Source organism: Gossypium arboreum, chromosome 11 (genome assembly GCF_025698485.1).
Source record: "Gossypium arboreum isolate Shixiya-1 chromosome 11, ASM2569848v2, whole genome shotgun sequence".
NCBI lineage: Eukaryota > Viridiplantae > Streptophyta > Magnoliopsida > Malvales > Malvaceae > Gossypium > Gossypium arboreum.
In genome coordinates, this window is record NC_069080.1 from 90,600,265 (window position 1) to 90,621,163 (window position 20,899).

Here is a 20,899-nt window from a genome sequence, read left to right on the forward strand (position 1 = left end):
AAATCATCGTAGCTCGGTTTACCTATTTCTACCATTATTTCGAGTTAGGGTTTATGTTTAAAAATTTACCCATGAATGATAGGCATGTATTGTGTTGTTTTATGGTAGAATATGAATGTTTGAAGTTAGGAGAACGATCTTTTCTAAGCAATTTTTAACAAAAACTAGCAAAACGACATAATCGATAAAAATACCTATTGTTCATAACTATGTGTTAGAGTGAGAATTTGATGTTGCCATAGAAGAGAAAAATGATCAATAGGTCATTAAACATAAGAATAAGGGCTGAAATTAAATTTTTGAGCCTTGGGGAAAAATCATAATTTTGTAAAAGTTAGGGGGCAAAAATGTAATTTTTGTATAATATGATTTTTGGATTAAAATAAATAGTTTAAGTGTTAAATGAGCTAAATATGTTGTTATAGATCAAGAAAGGCGTGGAATCGACCTCGAACGGGGGAAGGAAAAAGTTTTGGACTAAATTACAAAATTTCCATATTTTGCACCGAGGTAAGTTTGTATGTAAATAATACATTAATTTCATTTACATTCTTATATTTCAGCTCCATACTTATGTAATTCTTTAATTGGGGCTCGACGGACAGTAGGGGTAAAAGTCGTAGCAGATGCAGTTCCTGCTACTTGCTGAAGAGCATCAACAATAGCTCTAAGTAATTGTGAATCATCCCTTTCTCTAACATTACCTCATTCGACATTAAGAGGTTGATTACCCACTGGGTTAACACTCAGTGTTACCAATTCAATTTCATCTAATTCATGAGACTCTTCATCTCCTGTATACATTTCTTGATCAAAATAATCACTATAATCATCTGAAATTTTCAACTATAAAACAAAACAGACTATATATATATCAACATCCAAATCCTGACTCAATTTGACTCAATTACAACATGTACCTCTAGACTCAATCCTGAGCTCGATTTAGTACGAGAATCGACTAAACCTGCAAATCATTGATTCCACTAAATGTAACACCCCCTAACCCTTATCCGTCGCCAAAACAGGGTTAAGGAGCATTACCAAACTTTTTAGATCATATACGAACATTATATAATCATTTAGCATACACATCATAATTTAATTATATTGTCCCTCTTTTGAGCCCTCGAAACTCAAAATATATGTTAAAAACAAAACGGGACTAAACTGGGTACTCCGAGAATTTTTCGCGAAATTTCAAAATTTTTTCTAGATGCAAGGGACACAGGCCTGTGTGGGTAAGGGACACGCCCGTGTGGCCATTAAACATGCCCGTGCCTTAAGCCGTGTACGACCCTGTGTAACTCTCTAACTTAAGTCACATGGTCAGCCAGGTGCCTGTGTGCTATGCCGTGTGGTCAATTTATTTTATTTTTTATTTTTTTGAAATTTTGGTGCAGTTTCACACGGCCAAGGCATAGGCTCCTATGCTAGGCGGTGTATCTCACACGGATTAGCCGCACGCCCCTGTCTCTGCTCGTGTAAAAATACCTGAGCATTCTGTTTTGAAAATTTTAAGTTGCAGGGGACACACGACCAAATCACATACCCATGTGTTAGCTATATGTCTCACACAGTCCAGTCATACTTCTGTGTGTCTGGCCGTGTGAACTCAAAATGAACCTTAAACATCAAGTTTAACCTTCCCTGCATCCTTAAACACCATGAAACTCAAAAACCAATCGTTCAATCAGTTTTAAATACGATCAAATATCTCTAAAACATGTCAAAACAATCATTCTAGTTTCATAACCTAGGTACTCACATAGTTACTTCACATATTTCATCAAATCAGTTCAATAAGACACCATTCAAACCAATTTAAAATTAATCAACCAAAACATACCATTTGATAGCCTCCACAAAACACATATGTTCATATATATGACACCAACCATTATCAACTTATAATATCATTTACAGTTACTCCACAAAATGGTAAGCATCAGACAACCTAGGTACATGCCGACACAAAAAGAAATATACATCACCACGTTTTGAGTTCGGGATCGATGTAGGTGCTGAATCGACAGTCAACTTTTAAGTACCTAACCTGCGCACGGAAAACAAATTGTACGCTGAGTATGAACTTAGTAGTATTTCTATAATCTGAATACTTAAAGGTAAAATAATATATCATACAATAACTATAGTCATATAATTTAAACAATTAATAGATAAGGTATTTATAATTCATTCAATTCTTATCATTTGTTATCCCAGTTAGCTTTTCACAATATGAACACAAATCATTTGAACAACAATATTGTTCATTCATATTCAATTTATAAATACACAATTCATGTATCTCTTACCATATTTCAACTCACAATTCTATATCAGTCATAATACTGCTTTATTTAGTTACCCCTATTAACATGACTCAAACTCGGATGGATACACGGATCCAACCAAAACACACTAGTTTGGCACCTAGTGCCTCATCGGATAATTCAAAGTAATAAGTTGACACCCAGTGTCTCATTGGCTACGCCGAAGTAATTTGGGAACTAGTACTTCATCGAATTTATCCGAAATAAGAATTTGACACCCAGTGTCTCATCGAATCGAAGTTGAAGTATCCCTGAACTCTTCCAATCCTATGGCATGCCATCTATATCCGACTCAGCCCGATACAATTAATAGGGTTTCAATTTCAGTTTTCAAATGCCACAATCATCGAATATTAAAAAATCACAAAATCACATACTTTCAATTCAATGTCATAATGATAATTACTCACCTCATTTACTTACCATAACATTTAATCAAAATACAACAAATAATAATTACTAGATTCGGATTATAGAAATACAAACTAAAATTTCCAAGTTACTCCTTGTCGACTTTATCTTTTCCTTTCTTAGCCGAGGTTTCCGGTACAACGTTAGCTTGGAATTAAAACAATTGAAATTCATCAATACAATAAAATTCAATTTCACATTAAGCATTTCAAATTTTTATTCAACTTTTGCCTAAATTCCAATTTAGTCCTAAACCGAGACTAACTTTATTTCTTCACAACTAATTCCATATTTTCATTCAATTTCCATTTTAAACTAAATTCAACTCTCTAATTTCACTTAAATCCCAAAATTTAAAAATTTTCACAATTTAGTCCATATTACTCAAAACTTATAATTTATTTTACAATTAAATCCCTTTTTCATTTCTAACTTAATATTCTATCAATTTAGTCCAAAATTTAAATTATTCATAAGGAAAAACATTTAAAAATTCAATATTTTCTAAAATTTCAACATAAGTCAAGTAGTATTTAATACTAGGATTCTAAAAAATAAAATTACAAGAAAAGGGACTAAATTGACTTACCAATTAAGCTTTGAACCTTAAAACCCTAATTCTCCTTCTTTTTCTTTTTCTTCTTTCTCCAAACTGTTTCGTCCTATTTCTTTATTTCTTTTATTTGTTTTATATTATTATAATATATATTCTTAATTATTAAGTAAATATATTTTATTATAAAATCTATCAAAATTTTCACATGTTTTAATGTTATGCTGCGTCAATTATGACCATTGGCATAATTCCTCTTTTGGTCCCTTTAATTGTTCTTTAATCTATAATTCAACTTTTACCCTTTACGCAATTTAGTCCTTATGCCTAATTACTCTTAATTCAAGCTAATTCACCTAACCAAAACCTAATTAACTACACAACTAACTTCATAAATATTTTTTATTAAATATTTACAAATCCATTCTACAAAAACGGAGACCTAAAAATACACTTTCTGATTACCCATAACTATCGGGTTATTACATTACTTGAGGTTTTGGACTGAAGCATCGGGTACCTCTGTCTCTACAAGAATATCCCACAGAAACAATAGAACGATTGTGGTGTTCTTTTCACCTCTTTGATGCTGACAAGTATGACTTTCCCGCCAATCTCTAGCTTCAAATTCAACATGTCTTTTCTTTTTACTCAGTTCTTCAGCTTTATGTGCTCGGTCAACCAGTACAACAAATTGTTTCAACTCAAGAATTCCAACCAGAAGCTTTATGTATTCATTTCACCCATCTTTGAATCTCTTACACATAGCAGTCTCAGTCGGAATACACTCTCAAGCAAATTTGCTCGATCTGAAAAATTCCCGCTTGAATTCTGATACAGTCATACAACCTTGTTTGAGATCTAGAAATTCTTTACGCTTCTGATCCAGAAACATTTACTTGATATATTACTTTTAGAACTCGGTTTGGAAAAGTTCCCAAGTGATCCATTCTCTCAGCACAACCGAAATCAACATGTTCCACCACTGATAATCTAAATCTTTTAGTAATGATATCGCACATTTAACGCACTCAGCCAGTGAACAGGATAGCTCATCAGAATTCAGCTCTCTCGAGATCATCCTAAATAATAGCTCAGAATTCTTCAGCCCCATACTTACGAATCCTATGGAAAGATGGCTTACTAATTCAGATTGGTTCCATACCTTGAGGAATAATGGGAACCAGTTGGGGAGCAAGAGGGGGTGGATGTTGTTCAGTAGCCAGGTTGGTCCGCACAAACTCAATAAACCATTTCCTCATCATATGGAAGAAGGCTTCCTTACCCTCTCCTTCCCGACCCTCAGATATGGGCCTTGTATCGCTCAATGCTACTCCTTGAACGGAGGCTTGGGCGTTGCTTTCTACTTCATCGGAGTCAGCTCGGTTTGATGTTATTGCTATATAAAAATGTGTTCTAAAACGGTCAAGAGATATCACACTATCAAAGATTATATAATGGCATGTATAGATAGACTCATACATGATACGTTCAGTCCAAAAGTTGACTAAATCGTATCTTTGATACCAATAAATGTAACACCCTAACCCAAATCCGTCGCTAAAATAAGGTTACGGAGCATTATAAGAGATTACAAATTAAAGAAACAAAAATTTCAAATATCTCATAACATATCAATATTCATGTTAAAACCAATTCAAAACATACAAATTGTCCCTTATATAAACCCTCAAGGCCCAAAATACACATTAGAAACAAGTCAGGACTAAATAGGAAACTCGGAGAAACTTTTAGAAAACATTAAAAATTTTCAATACTGTAGGGGTTATATAGCCGTGTGGACATTCAAAATAAGGACACACGACTATGTCCCAGCTTGTGCCCGTACCCGTGTAACTCACTGACTTGGTCACACGGCCAATCCACACATCCGTGTGCCAAGCCATGTACCATTCGAATTAACCTCACACGCACGTGTGCCAGGCTGTGTGCTAGGCCGTGTAACAACCTGACTTGCAATGCTTTTAAAAGCTACAAAAGACACAAAGCTGTATCACCTGGCCGTGAGTCACACACGACTGAAACACACGCCCGTGTGTCTGCCTATGTGGAAATAGGCCATTTTAATAGCCATTTTTATCACCCAAATTGGCATGTACCTACACATAGCATTGCATTTACTTGCAAGCCATTACAAGGCGTCCAAATCAAGCATAAACTAGTCTTATACATATGGTATGATCACATACAACCAATATGCCATTAGGCACCTCAAATGACAACTTATAAACATGAGTAATCATGTGCTCAATATAAGCAATTGTTCAACTAACATATATGCATATTTACACCAAAACTTACCATGTAGATCATTTAACAAAACATATCATTTGGTCCCAAAACTCCATTCTAAAACTAGCATCAAATTACCATATAAATCATTTCCACTAAAAAACCAATTTACCACAATTACTTCCTATCACAAAGTACATGTTTAATATACATATTCATACCACAATTTTCATCTTCCATAATTCAACCATACCAAGTTATTCATCAACCATTAGAGAGCAAATATTTACATATCATATACTAGACTTATACTATCATCAAAGTGCCAAAACACTAGCCAAATAAATGGCTAAATTATAGACAAAGCATATAGGCCAACATTAGCGAAAATATCCTATACATGTCATTATGACCAAACTTAACCCAATCAAAAGTACCGAATGAGCCGATAGATAGTGTGATATAGCTCCGACTAGGGGTGAGCATTCGATCGAATCGAATCGAATCGAATTGAAAATTTTCGAGTTAATCAAGTTTTTTAATCTTATTTTATCATCCTAACTTTATTTGAAATTTTCTTGAGTCGAGTCGAGTGAGATAGAATTCGAATCAAATCGAATCGAATATATTTGTTCGAGTTAAATTTTTTAAAAAATTGACTCTAGCGTTATTTATTTTTATGTAATTTTTCAAAAAAATAATTTTCTTTAAAGTTTTTAAACATGATTATACAACAAAAAATTAAAGTAAATAAGTGAATAAATAAAAGCAACACAACATCAACCCAAACAAACAACATTAGTCCAAATAAACAACAAAAACAATACAACAAGATTATAATAAAAATACAGAAACTCGATTTGGAGGTAAGGATTTTGATTTGAAGGTTTGAATGAACTAGAAGAAAAAAAAAGGAAGAATGGTTTATTCTACGGTTTTTTTGAAAAAAATAGATTTTAAGGTTTGATTTTCGTGGAAATGGAGATTGGAGTCTTGAGAGAATAAGAAAAATAATTTGGGGTTTGGTTTGGACTTTGGAAGATAGAGTTGGCTGGGGCATGGGGGTTTGATTTGGGGGAGGAATTGGGTTTTCGAAAAATAAATCTTTGGGCAGAGCTTGGGGTTGGGGAAATGGGATAAAATAAAATATTTGGGCTTGGAGGAAATTGGGTTAAGTAATTAGTAAAAGCCTAAAATTTTAAAAAATTAAAAAATATATTTTATATTCGGTTTATTCGAATTATTCGAGTTATTCGAATTTGAGAATTCAACTCGACTCGAACTCAAAATTCAAAAAAAAAATTGAGTTAATTTGATTAATTCGATTAACTCAATTCGAATAATTCGAAATTTGAATTTTTTTTGATTTTTTCGAATCGAATCGAATTTTGCTCACCCCTAGCTCTGACAAGCTTCCAACCCGAATGAGCTTTCGAATCACTAAAAACATGGAAAATACACCAAGTAAGCATTTAAGCTTAGGAAGTTCGTATAACATAGAATTTAACTTACCATTTAGTCACAATTTAAGTAAGTAAACATAGCATATCCCAACACAATTTGGCCAAATGCCTAAGCACATATTCACTAACATATTAGCCATGCAAAACACATATAATAGCCAATAAACATGGATGAGCATAACCACTAAGCAAGTTTCATATACATGTATCATCCATTTCATGTTTCAATATATCATGTAATATCATTTCCATGTATTTCATGTATATACATATAATAGTTCGTATTAAACTCATATCATATCATAACAGAACATTGCTCGTTGAACCATTTAGAATATCGTTGGATACTCAGGATAGCTCACACATAGTGTGCTAAACTGTAATTCGTCAATTCTTGTACATGTATGCTTATACGAGCTATGAATCGGTATGCTCTCACGAGTTGCAAATCGGTTAGCTTAAACGAGCTAAGAATCAGTAAGCTCTTACGAGCTGCAATGGGTAAGCCCATACGAGCTGAGAATTGGTAAGCTCTTATTACTACAATCAATAATCCCTAATGACATGTCATTTGTATCTTACGAATTCCTAAGGCTTAAACTGGACTCGATAATCATCTACATCGTTGGATATGCAATCGGTACTTATACATGGAAATTACACAAATCACATACATATAATTCAATTAAAACATATAAATACTCAATTTAATTACACAAACTTACCTCGACGGGTATACGTAGATACAGAGATGATTAACTTGAGATTTTTTCTTTGCCTTGATCTAACTCCGTACGAGGTCTGACTGGATCTATATGGATAAATTTAACTCAATTTAATATATATTTCATTAAATTTAGTCCAACACATATTTTTGGCAAAATTACCATTTTGCCCGTATACTTTTAATTTCATTACAATTTAGTCCCTAGGCTCAGAAATTGAAATTCATACAATTTTACCCTTACCCAAGCCTAGCCAATTTTTATACATATTAATAGCAGCCCATATATTTCAAAAATTTACAAATTTTACCGCAAATTTATCACACATTTCAATTTAGCCCATAATTGATATTTTCATCACAAATTCCTTTACAAAAGTTATTTATCTAACAAAAACCATTCATTTTCTATCATCAAACTTCAAAAATCATATATATTCATCAATGGTAAAACCCTAATTGTTTAACAATTTCACAAATTAGTCCCCGGGCTAACTAGATTCAGTTACGACTATCCCGAAAAAATAGAAATCATTAAAAAAAATGGGACAAAAATGCATACCTAGGTGGGCTTACAAGTTTGGCCAAATGTTTAGCACAAAGATAGATTCTTTCCCTTGTAAAAATTGGTGGAAGATGGTAATGGAAGATGATGATAATTTTTTTTGTTTATTTTTATCATTAATTACTATTTTACTTAATTAACCTTTATAAACTTTAATAATTACAAGCAAACATCTTCCACTATCAAGTTAAATGGTCTAATTACCAAATAAGGACTTCCACTTTAAATTTTTATAGTTATTTAATACCTTTAGCTATTAGAACCCAACTTTTGCACTTTATGTGATTTGGTCCTTTTTATCAAATTAAGATGTAAATGGTAAATTTTCTTAACTAAATTTTTATATGGTAACACTATCATGCTGTAGACACTAAAATAATAATAATATAAATTTTTTGACTTTAGATTTGTGGTCTCAAAACTACTATTCTAATTTCATTAAAAATGGGTTGTTACAGTCATGCCCTACTAGATTGACACTTACCGATGGAGCTGACCAAGTGGGACAAAGGGTCGAGCATCACACCTTGTTGGAAAAATTCAGTTAGAAAATTTTTTCACAACAAAAATATTTTTACTAAAGTCGAGTGATTGTTGGATATGGTTCCCTAGATGTAGCATATTCATTTGTACACTTGTATTTTTTTAACAGATTAGTTAGTAAAATTATTCATGAATCAAATTAATATCCTTTGTATAATGTCCTCAAGTGGTTGTTTAATCTTTGACTAATACAAAGCGGTATTACGTGGTCAGATCGTAATACAGAAAGAAAAATTACAATAGTAGACAAACTAAACTTACCCTTAGTCTAATAAAAATGAGCAAACTGATTTATAGACTAATATGTTATCTATCAAGTCCAATTGGGGAGATTCTTTGTCTTGGGCATCGGAGTGGATGACTCCTAGAAGATAGAGATATAAATATGTCTAATTGGACTAATAGTACATTAAAATGGACCCAAGCAGAATAGATCATGAATCTGCTTATGGATTTATTCACTTGTGACATTCATAGTGTGGCACACCTTAATCCTAAGCGGATGATGGGCTATGTATGTGTGACTCGTATACTTTGATGTAAGTAAAAGCCTGAGTTTGAATAGATAAGGAACCAAAAATTGGTGCATTGAGTATACGACTTCTGTAGTATGTAGCCTCCATTCACAAAAGTGGAATTCATAGCTCATAACATGGGTAAATGATAACCTCTCATTGGTATTACATGACAGATAAAAAGTAAACGTTGTCACGAGTCATTTTTCTTTGTGATGAATGACTTAATTTGTAACATCCTAAGTTGGAGCCTGGAAGTTTTGGCCTTGCAAGTGAGGGTTTTCCAAAAGAGTATCAGTAAGGAGTACAACAAAGATATGACAAAGTAGTGTACTCTAAAAGAAGTAGTAAGAAGTACACCTGAGATATGACGAAGTAGTGTACACTAAAAGAAGAAGTAAGTAGTATACACCAGATTCATTGTAAGTTGGGTTCGCCAATTGGTTTGGCGAGCTGGTGTTTTCCAGTTGGTTTGGCAAATTGGGGTTCGCCAATTAAATTCAATCAGACTTAAATTAGGAAATTAAGATATTATGTATCTAGCATACTTTTTGTGCAAGTAACCTTTTAAACTGACTAATTTAACCATTAAAATCTTTAATCCATAATGTAAATGAGTGTAAATTAGAATTTTTCATGTTTTGGAACTTTAATTGGGATTAGTAATTTTAATTAGGATTGGATTATGGCCTTAGGAAGTCAAAGTGTAGCTATTTGAGACGTATTTTCAAATTATGAGTAAATAGAAATGATCGACACGCCTAAGAACACGAGATTTGGAAAAATGTTGGCCATGTCACGACACTGAACCTCGGTGTTGCAACACAGAACTTCCAATAGTATTTTCAAAAATATGTTCGTGTCGTGACATTACATCTCAGCGTCGCAATATGGTACTTGAAGCATCCAAATTCAAAAATTCCAAACTAGTGTTGCGACATTGCATTTTGAACTTAAATTATTTTGAAAATTAGGGTCAGTGTCATGACTCCTAATTACGAATTAAAAAAACCCGAAGCATTCAAAGTTCAGTGTCGCGACATCGGTTTGAGTCTGTACTTTTTCGACCCAATTTCTACACAACTTGAATGGGCCTTATATATATCATAACTCATTTTAACCCCAATTTCCCTACTAAACAACCTCTATTACGAGTCGATGAGGCATTGGGTGCCAAATTACTTCAATTATACCGATGAGGCACTGAGTGTCAAATTTATTAATGAATGTTGGGCACAAACTATTTACTTCGAATTTATCCGATGAGGCACTAGTGCCAAACTAGTGTGTTGGTTGGATCCATATATCTGTTCGAGTCTGAATTGAGTTAATAGAAGGAATAAATGGTAAAAGAGGGATAAATATAATTGAAACGATGATGATAGAGTCCTCGAAATTATGATATTGAAAATTTGAAATGAAAAGTGTTGTAGGATAATTGAGATCCCAAATAAATATGAAATGTGAAGTAATGTGATATTTGATTTGTGAGATGTAAACTGGATTGATAATTATGATATGATAATACAAAGTTGATTAATGATATAAATGGATATCGTTAGTATTGAATGCTCATATGTATCAGATATACTGACGGGAAGGTCAATATAGAAATGTAATAAATCTATGAATTTGATGCAGAATTCAAACGATAAAATAAATAATGATTGTCATTATATTGAAATTGGATGTACTATTGAAAACAAAACAAAATGATACGATATAATCTTTATATTGATTAATTGAAGCTTGTATACATTTATATATATATGTACAATTGAGACTTTTAGTTGTAATTGTGAATTGAAATGCTGATTGGAATGTTGTGAATGGTATTGAGTTGTTGATTTCCATGAAATTGGTATTAAAATTATTTGAAATGCTAAATGTTTAGATTATTATATGAATTGGTTATTGGATGAACTCACCTTGTTGATATAGGATTGCCAGATTTAGGCAAAATCATCAAGTTGAATAACTTGTTGTATAAATTCATAAAATGAGGTAAGTGTGTTAATAACCATGAACTTACTAAGCATTTGTAATGCTTACTCCATTGTTTGCTTTTTCCTTGTAGATCCAACTTGCGGGACGTGTCAGGCAGATCGTCAAAAAGCTCACACTATCTCGATATTGATTCTGTAGTCTTTTTATCATTTAAAAAAACTCGATTTTGTGGCATATATATAGGTAATTCAGTTTTGGCCAATCTTGAATACTGGTACTTTGGTTCTTGATTCTGTGCTTATCCTTGAATCATGGTAGATTATGAATTGGTAATGCTTGATGTGGTTGATTATTAGATATATATAATATAAGGTTAGTTGCTGGCTTGAGATTTATATGGTGAACATTGGTAAGTGTATGACATGTCTTATATTTTTTTAAAAAGTAAGGTTTGGTATGTTTATCATGGCAAGAATGTACCATTTCATTTTAAGATAAAATGTTTGAATGAATCATTGGAAAAAATCATGTTGGTTTTATAAATGTTGAATGTTTTGGTAATGATTTATAATTTGTTTGTGATGGTGCCAAAATGACATATTGCTATTGCTTAGGTACTTTAGGTTGTTTTGTATCATGATTTGGATTGAACTCTTGAAGTGTTTAGGTGAGATTTGATGTATACAATCATGTGTTTGGTAACACTTAATGGTTGGATTGTATGAGTTGCAAAAGTAGGCATTTTTTATGTCACACGATTTGACACACAGCCGTGTGTCATACAAGTGATTGACACGACCATGTACCACTGATAATTTAGATGTAGGATTATTGACATCGTCTTAGTTTCACACACAGCCTAAGCACACAGTCGTGTGAATGTTTGCAATTAGGTCCATACGGTCTGGCCACATAGTCGTGTGACCCTTGTTTTACATTTTTACCTCACTTTTATGTAAAGTTTCACATTAGTCCACACCTAGTTCTAAATATTTTTTTAGAGCTTTCATAAGTTCGATTAATACTCGAATTAATTATAATCATAATACTTGAGTGTTTATGATATGAATGATTATTTGAAGGATTTATTTAAGTTATAATTGAACTAAAATTTTGAAAATGTTGCACATTAGTCCTAGTTAAATTCTGGATGATATTGGAGCATACATAAGCATGTATATGATATAAGAAATGAAGTATTTGTTAATTATAAATTGAACTGACTATGATTGGATGATTTTTGTTTAATTTGAGTAATAATTATACATTTATGAAGTATTCTACGTTTATTTAAGGAATAAATATGAATTGAATGTATTCTATTTCGGTTATGACTGTAGCATTCCGTAACTCGGTCCAACAACCAGACCAGGTTATGGGTGTTACAACAAATATGTTACACTTTTCTGAAAAAAGATCCAGATAGGAGGGTTTGTAGGAATTTGTTGCGGGAGAAGTTAAATGTGGAGGGTGGGAACACAATTGCATGTTTATTGTTATGGTTATGCAATGGGGAGGACTTCTTTAATGGCCATTGCTTAGGGTACACATTTGAAGTGGATGGGGAGGCTGAATTTGGCGTCAAATGTTCTTATTGCTACATTGAAGTGGAGTTGATAAAACTTACTGTTAGGAGTGAATAAAGAAATGTTTAGGGTTTGATTGTAATGAAGTTTTAATTGTTGTTTTATTTAGATTATGAAGTTTAAACATTGCAAATATAATGATTAGAAGATTATTAACATAATTTTATATGATATTAATAAATGTCAAGATTAAATTTAAGTAGTTGCTTCTATTAAGCATTTATACAATAATGCATAAGTGATATGTTTTCTAATATAATTTAAAATTAAATATATAATTGGAAAGAAGTATAATTTTTAAGGAAATGAACACGATGAAATGAAAAAAAAACGAAAAGCAAATTTAATTGGAAAGTTGAAGTTGATGTAGTTAGAAATTGGAATGTTTGAAAAAATCTTAACAAAATTAACTATATATTTAAAATAAACCCTAAAAATTAATAAAATAAATAAATTAAAATTTTAAAGATAATATTGATTACAAAAGGAGACAATTATGTTTGATTAAAAACATAAGTTAAAAATATATATTTTAATTTAATTTGTACATATTCAATGTGTATCATTATTTATTGTAAATTTGAAGAGTTCATACCCTATATAAATCATAATTTTTTTAATTATTGAAGGTTGGTGTAAGTTGATGTAATAGGTCAAACATAACACATTTTTTTGTTATAGTTAAAAAAGGTTAGGCTTTTCATTATGGATAATGAGTCGTTTAAGGAAAGAATATATATGGATTAGAGAGGAATCAAACTTGGTACAAATAATTATGTTTGCTAACGTGGGTTACCAATATAACAATATATTAATTTTGATTAATGGTTACTAAATAGTTTTTAAAAGTAATTTCCCTACACTAAACAAATCAATGAGAAGTCCAAAAGAATCAATCTCATATATGAAACAAGACTTTGTGATAAGGGTGTTGTTTAAAGTTTTCCTTCCTTGTAGAAGAAAAATTATTACAGCCTCTTCCACCGAAAAATCCTTCCTTTCTTAGGTTTTTTTTTTCCGAGAGGGAGTTGTATAAACATAATCCTGTTCACAAAAGGGAAAAAATGAAACAATGACAAACATCTGAGCAGCAATTTTCTAGATTACTATCATTGCCCAAAGGCATCTTTGTAAAGATTTGCTGTCATTGTCTTGCAAAGGATGGAAATGGATTTGATAGTCTACTACTGAGGTTGGTTTATGAGTCCTTAGAATTTTACTCAATTTTTTTTTGTCTTAATAAGTTTAGATGTTGGATTTTTTTCATACTTGATTTCTTTGTTTTGAATGGGATTATAGATAAAGAATTTTTTTTTATTAACTGTTTCCCCTTCAGTTTAGAAGATGTTATGTGCCTAGGGTTGTAGAAATGAAGGACTTCTTTGACTTCGTAGTAGAAATGTGACTTCCTTTTTTTTATTGATTCTTACTGGTCCTATCTTTGTTATATGAACTGTTGCAATGTTGTTACAGTTGCTAAACATTGAGGAAGACCTTGAAGTGGAAAATGTAATGAAGGTTGTCAACGTGTTTTAAGGAATGATTCCTGTTGTAAGTAATGAACCATTAGTAGTTAGTTTGTTAAGAAATGGTTAGCTATTAGTTATTAAGCAGTTAATAAATTCTGTATAATTTCCTTTAGCTTAGACTTTTGAGAATAGTTTTCTTAGTTTCTTTCTATTAATGAAGAAGCTATTCATGATACTCTATAGTCATTTTGTTTCTCTTCATGGTATTTGAGCTAAGGTTTTGTTGTTGATTTGTTTAATTGCCATGGCGACTAAGGAGGTTGAATAGAGTCTGAATCATTTCACCAATATTAGTGGCGAACACGTAAGCTTTCCTTGTTCAAATCCAGGATCAGTCACTTCTGTTGTTAACAAACAACTTCAGTAATTCCCTAAACATGATACTATCAAGTTTGGTGAGAGTAATTTTCTTTTATTGAAGCATCAAGTTATGCTAATTCTTAAAGGTTATGGTGTGTAAGATTTCGTTCTGGGTACTATTAATGTTCCAGCACAGTTTGCTGTGAATAAAGAAGGGAAATTAATCGAGAAATCTAGTTATGCTCTACATGTCCAACAAGACAAACTATTGGCTTATTGGTTGTTTTCAACTATTGGTAATGAGGTCTTGGTCTATCTTACCAATGCTCGTACTAGCTATGATGTATGAACAACCATTGAAAATAAGTTTGTAACTAAGCCCACTGTTAAACTCTCCAATATGCGACATGCGTTGTATTATCTGAAGAAGGGTCACTTATCTATTAAAGAATATTTGTCCAAGATCAAGTCGATGAGTGATATGTTGATTGCAATAGAGAGTTCAATTTCTGAATAAGAACAAGTTAGTATAGTTCTTACGGGCCTTCCGGTCGAATATGAGTCAGTGCAGGTAGTGGCTTCAACTACTTGTGTGTCCCTTGATCTATTGACAGAGTTGTTTCTTGATTGCAAAGCAAGACAAAAAAAGTTCCTCACTAGCGTTCCAATATAGGCAAACTTGGCTAGTAAACAAGTTCATGAAGGTGGTGCTCGGGAAAAAGGGTCTGACAGAGAATCGTATAGAGGTGGTTTTTATTTAAATAGAGGTTGTCATCGTGGTAGAGGACGTGAGGGTTGGTTTTCACATAATCAACCCCAATGTCAGTTATGTGGTAAAGTTGGACATGTTGTTCAAAAGTGTTATTACCAATTTGATGAGAATTTTGCAAGAATCTCTGATGACGATAGGTCGATCTCAATAAATAATCATTATCTTTTCGATCCAAGATAGACTGCATCTAACTATGGTGTGTATCACTATTGTAATAAATTTCCTAGCTCTCAAGGAGTTAGTGGTCAACCATCAAGGTCTTCAACCAGCTGTGATGATTAGATATGGTACCCCGACTCCGGAGCCACAAATCATGTTACCAAATATCTCTCTTCACTTAGTCATCATACTGAATATACAGTTATGAGTCAACTCATGATGGGCAATGGGACTCCTATCCCTATCCCTTATGTAGGGACCTCCTCGATTACCACTAGTAATAGACTTTTGTACCTCAACCGTGTTTTACAGGTTTCGAATGTATGTAAAAACTTGAATTCTGTAGCTCAATTTGCAAAAGATAACAAGGTGTATTTTGAATTTCATCCCTAACATTGCTTTGTGAAAGACATCACGATAGGGATGGTCCTGTTGGTAGGACATGTTCATAAAGGGTTGAATGTAACATCCAAATTAGGACCTAGTCGAAACAGTGGTTTTGAGACCACAAATTTGAGATAGAAATAATTATTATATGATTCTTATGAGGTCTATGATATGAATGCATGCTTATGTGAAAGTTTCATGAAGAAATTCTATGCATAAAATGTCTAATTAAACTTTAGGGACCAAATTGAATAAGATGCAAAAGTTTCATTCTAGAAGCTTTTAAGCATGAAATTGCTTTAGTTTATGAATTAAAGGGTCCTAATTAGCAATTTGAACAATTTCTATAATTTTGGACAAAAATGGACATGCATAGGAAAAATTTGAAAGAAAAACCCTAAGGGCATTTTGGTCATTTGGATATTAAAAAAATAAAAAGGGAAAATCAAAGAAAAAATGTGTCCATCTTCTTCAAGTGCTAGCCAAATTTCTCAATAGCCATATCTAGGATTTTGTTCAACATTTCCAAGATTGACTGTAAGTCTTTGAAGCATGATCTACCCATTTCTAGCTATATTTTGAGCTAGGGCTCATGTATGAAATTTGACCCATGTGTAACATGCATGTATTTTTTGATTAATTGAGTAATATGAATGTTTGATGTATGATAAACATCTTTTACTAGGTGATTTTTAGTGAAAACACCTAAAAAAGGGGACTTGTTTGTAAAATGTAAAGTGAGTAGTAATAATGTGAAATAAAGGAAAATATGGGCTGATATAAGCAAGTAAAGGTTCGGCTAGGCTCGGGTAACCAAGAAAATGCATACATTTCATTTTATGAACCTAGGGACTAAATCGTAAATAAATGGAAAGATAGGGGTAAAAAGGTAATTTTATCAAAGCATGAATTATGGATCGAATTGTGTAATGTGATTAATAAATAAGTTAAGTTTGGCATTATCGATCAAGAAAAATGTGAACCGGGTCTTGATCGAGGGATGAATAAAGTGTACGACGATTAGGCTCGGTTACCATCATTTTTGTACGGAGGTAAGTACATGTGTAAATAATGTGACAATGTGGTATGTTATGTTGTGTTAGCATTATGTGATAATTTTTTTATTTCTTATTATGTATGCCATGTCTAATGGTACTATTGTAAGCAAGAATGATATTATGGTCACTATCCACGATGTCACGAGAAACTACAATAGAGCCGCAATATGCAAGTGAGAAAAACCCCATTTGAACCTTAGGAATAGTTTAGGATACAAGTGACATGTCACTAGGAATTAAGAAGTCGAACTCGTTGAGTGGTCTGAGTTCGTGATATATGTTGCATCCGAGCTTGTTGAGTGGTCCGAGTTCAGAATGGATGCGGTACATGTGATTGAGTCCCGGGCAATGGTCTTGTGTGTCCTATCGATGGCTAGGTAATCCTGGAGTGGTCAGCTACCTGACAGCTTTTATGAGCAGCCCGTGTAGTTATACCTTGATCGATAGCTTATATAAGTAAGCCCGTAAGTAGCTCCATTGCGAGCGTTGCATGATATAAGGTAGCTTTGGCTACGTATGTTTATATGGCACTCATATGCAAGTTCTCGTGTATCCAAGGGTATTCTAAGTGTTCAATGGGTATTATAATGAATGATGCGATGAAAGTCCCAAGATCGGCATGGTAATGAAGGTAAAGTTATTTGATATGATACAGATATGTATAGGTACGTACGTTGTACTCATAAGTGATGCCTTGTTAAAGGATGATATGTGGCGAGAAAGTATATTCATATATATATGTATATTTGAATACTTGATAAATGAGCTAGAATGCTTGAATGATGAAAAATCTTAGTGGTTATGCTATTATGTCTTGCATGATTATGGTTTTCTAATATTGCATATTATTTTCATGTGGACTTGCTAAGCTTAAATGCTTACTCCCCTCTCTTTTCCATCCTTTGTAGTTCCGCCAAGCTACCTCGGGGATCGGGAGTTGTCAGAGCATTCGATCACACTATTAAAAGAACATTGGGTATAGTGAATTTGTTATTTTAAGTATGGCATGTATAGGGGACTTAGTCATTTTTTCGATCACACTATTAAAAGAACATTAGGTATAGTGAATTTGTTATTTTAAGTATGGCATGTATAGGGGACTTGGTCATTTTTTGGTATGTGTCACGCTGTTTGGCCAAATTGTGTAGGCTTATGATGTTGATGATTCATTTTGTAATAGCCATGTGATATGGCTTATGATTGATTCTTGGGTTGTAATATCTAATTTTTCATGCATGCATGTGTTGATGCCTTGATGATGTTCTATGTAGTTGTGTGATGGATATATGATGAGATATTATCTTGATGATGTGGAATATGATTGCTTGGTGGATGTATGAAGATGTATGGATTAAATACTAGGAGATAAAGAATGGTTTAAAAATCTAAGATGACAATAGTTATAAATGTGCAATTTGAAATTTTGATAATTAAGTTGATTTGCATGAAGTTTGTACAAAATGCTCCGAAATGGTGTGATTAAGGGAATGTGCAATAGGATGATATTATAAGGATGTGAAAGTGCTATGTTGTTGAATATTGAGTGCCTAAGTATGTCATGCTGCATGCTATGAAATATGCTTAAGTACATGAGTGATTAAGGGTGGCAATTGGCTTGGAATATAACCTTCAAATTGTCCATACGGGTAGACACATGGCCATGTGTCTAGGCCGTGTGTGACACACGGTCTGTCCCACGAGCATGTGAAATGGTCGTGTGTCCCCTGCACCCTAATTTTTGCAAGTCAGTATGCTCAGTAGAAAACACACGGGCTAAGACACGAGCATGTGTCTTGATCGTGTAAGGGACACAGCCTACCCACATGGGCGGGTATTCTGGCCGTGTGAAGTCTGCACCTTTTTTTGAAAACTTTATTTAATTTTAATTGACCACACGATTTGGCCATACGGGCATATGTCTCACACGGGCATGTGGCTCTGTATTAGGGAAAATTTCCCAAACTTTTCTAAAAGTTCCTGAGTTAGTCCTAATTCTTTTCAGTTGGCTGTTTTGGGCATCATAGGCCCATATTAGGTATAATTTGTGTATGTATGAATGAAGTTGTTTTAAAGAAAAATTATATAGCCCGATTTTTTGCATGAATGTATGAGTACAAGTTTGGTAATGCCTCGTACCCTATCCCGGCGTCGGATACGGGTAAGGGGTATTAATTTAGTGGTATCAGAGCTATGGTTTAGTCAATTCTCGGACTAACCTAGCATATTTGAGTCTAGCTATACATGCCATATGTATATATAATAATAGTGTGACAACTCCTGACAATATTAAAATGTGTTTTCATATAGCAAATGGATCCCGACAGAGTAGTGGCGGATGATGTAAAAAGTAATGCGGCTGCTCTAGCTGAAGGAGCGGTGCCATCCAAAAGTAGACCCAAATCTGTCAGTAGAGGAGAAGAAGGCAGAGAGGCCTTTCTCCACATGATGAATGCATGGTATACGGAGCTTGTTTGAACAAACCCGAATGCTCAACGTCCCCCACCTCCCCCAAATCCTCAACCCACCCCCGTGATGCCTCAAGTTATAGATTTTATGAGATTCTCTAGAACACCAGTTGATAAAATTCGGAAGCAATGTGCTGAGGAATTTAGGGAAAATGCTAATGACAACCTTGAGAAAACAGAGTTATGGTTAGAGAACTAGATACGGGTATTTGATGAACTATCCTGTACACCTGAGGAGTGCCGCAAATGTGTCATATCTTTGTTGAAAGATGCAGCGTATCACTAGTGGAGAACGCTGATATTTGTGGTACCACTAGAGAGGGTTACTTGGGAATTCTTTCAAGAGGAATTCTGAAAGAAACACATAAGTGAAAGGTTCATCGATTAGAAGCGTAAAGAATTTCTGAATTTGAAACAGGGTCATATGACAGTTAGTGAATATGAGAGAGAATTCATCAGACTCAACAAATATGCTCGGGAGTCTATATCCTCGGAAGCTATGATGTGCAGAAGATTTGAATATGGACTTATAAGGATATTAAGACATTAGTGGGTATTCTTGAGTTGAAAGAATTTGTGGTACTCGTTGAGCAGGTTTGTAAATCCAAAGAATTGGTCAAAGAAAAGAAGAAAGCCAAGTCTAAGGCTAGAAACACAAGAAAGAGATATCAGAGTAAGTCATTTCCATCTCAGTCTAAGAAACCTAGAGTGATGTACTCCCATTTACATGTGCCGGCTAGACACTCATACTGGAATCGTAGAAAACAGAATTTGAGTTTTAGATCTCAAGTTGCATCCGTGGCAAGTGTGGGTAACGCTGAACCTTCCAAGGCCGAATGCCAGCAATATGGTAGATGTCATTCTGGCAAATGTAGGGTGAGTGAAGGATCTTATTTTAGATGTGGTTCTGTAGACCACTTTATTAAGGATTGTCCCGAGATGATGGAGAAAGAAAGATTTCAGAGTCTAAGACCGAGTGGCGCAGCTTCTAGGGGGAGACCCTCGAGAAATGCCGGGAATGGGTCTGGTAGTAAGAATGTGACACGAGATACATTAGTGAGATTTGAAGCTAGGGCTTCGAGTAGGGCCTATGCCATACGCGCACGCGAAGACGTAACTTCTCCTGATATGATCACTGGTAATTTTTCTCTCTATGATACTAATGTTATTGCTTTGATAGACCCTAGCTGTACTCATTCGTATGTGTGTATGAAATTGGCATCTAGTATGAATATACCTGTCAAGTCTAGAGAATTTATGATTAAGGTGTCAAACCTATTAGGAAAGCATGTGATAGTTGATAAAGTAAGTAAGAAATGCCCTTTGATGGTTA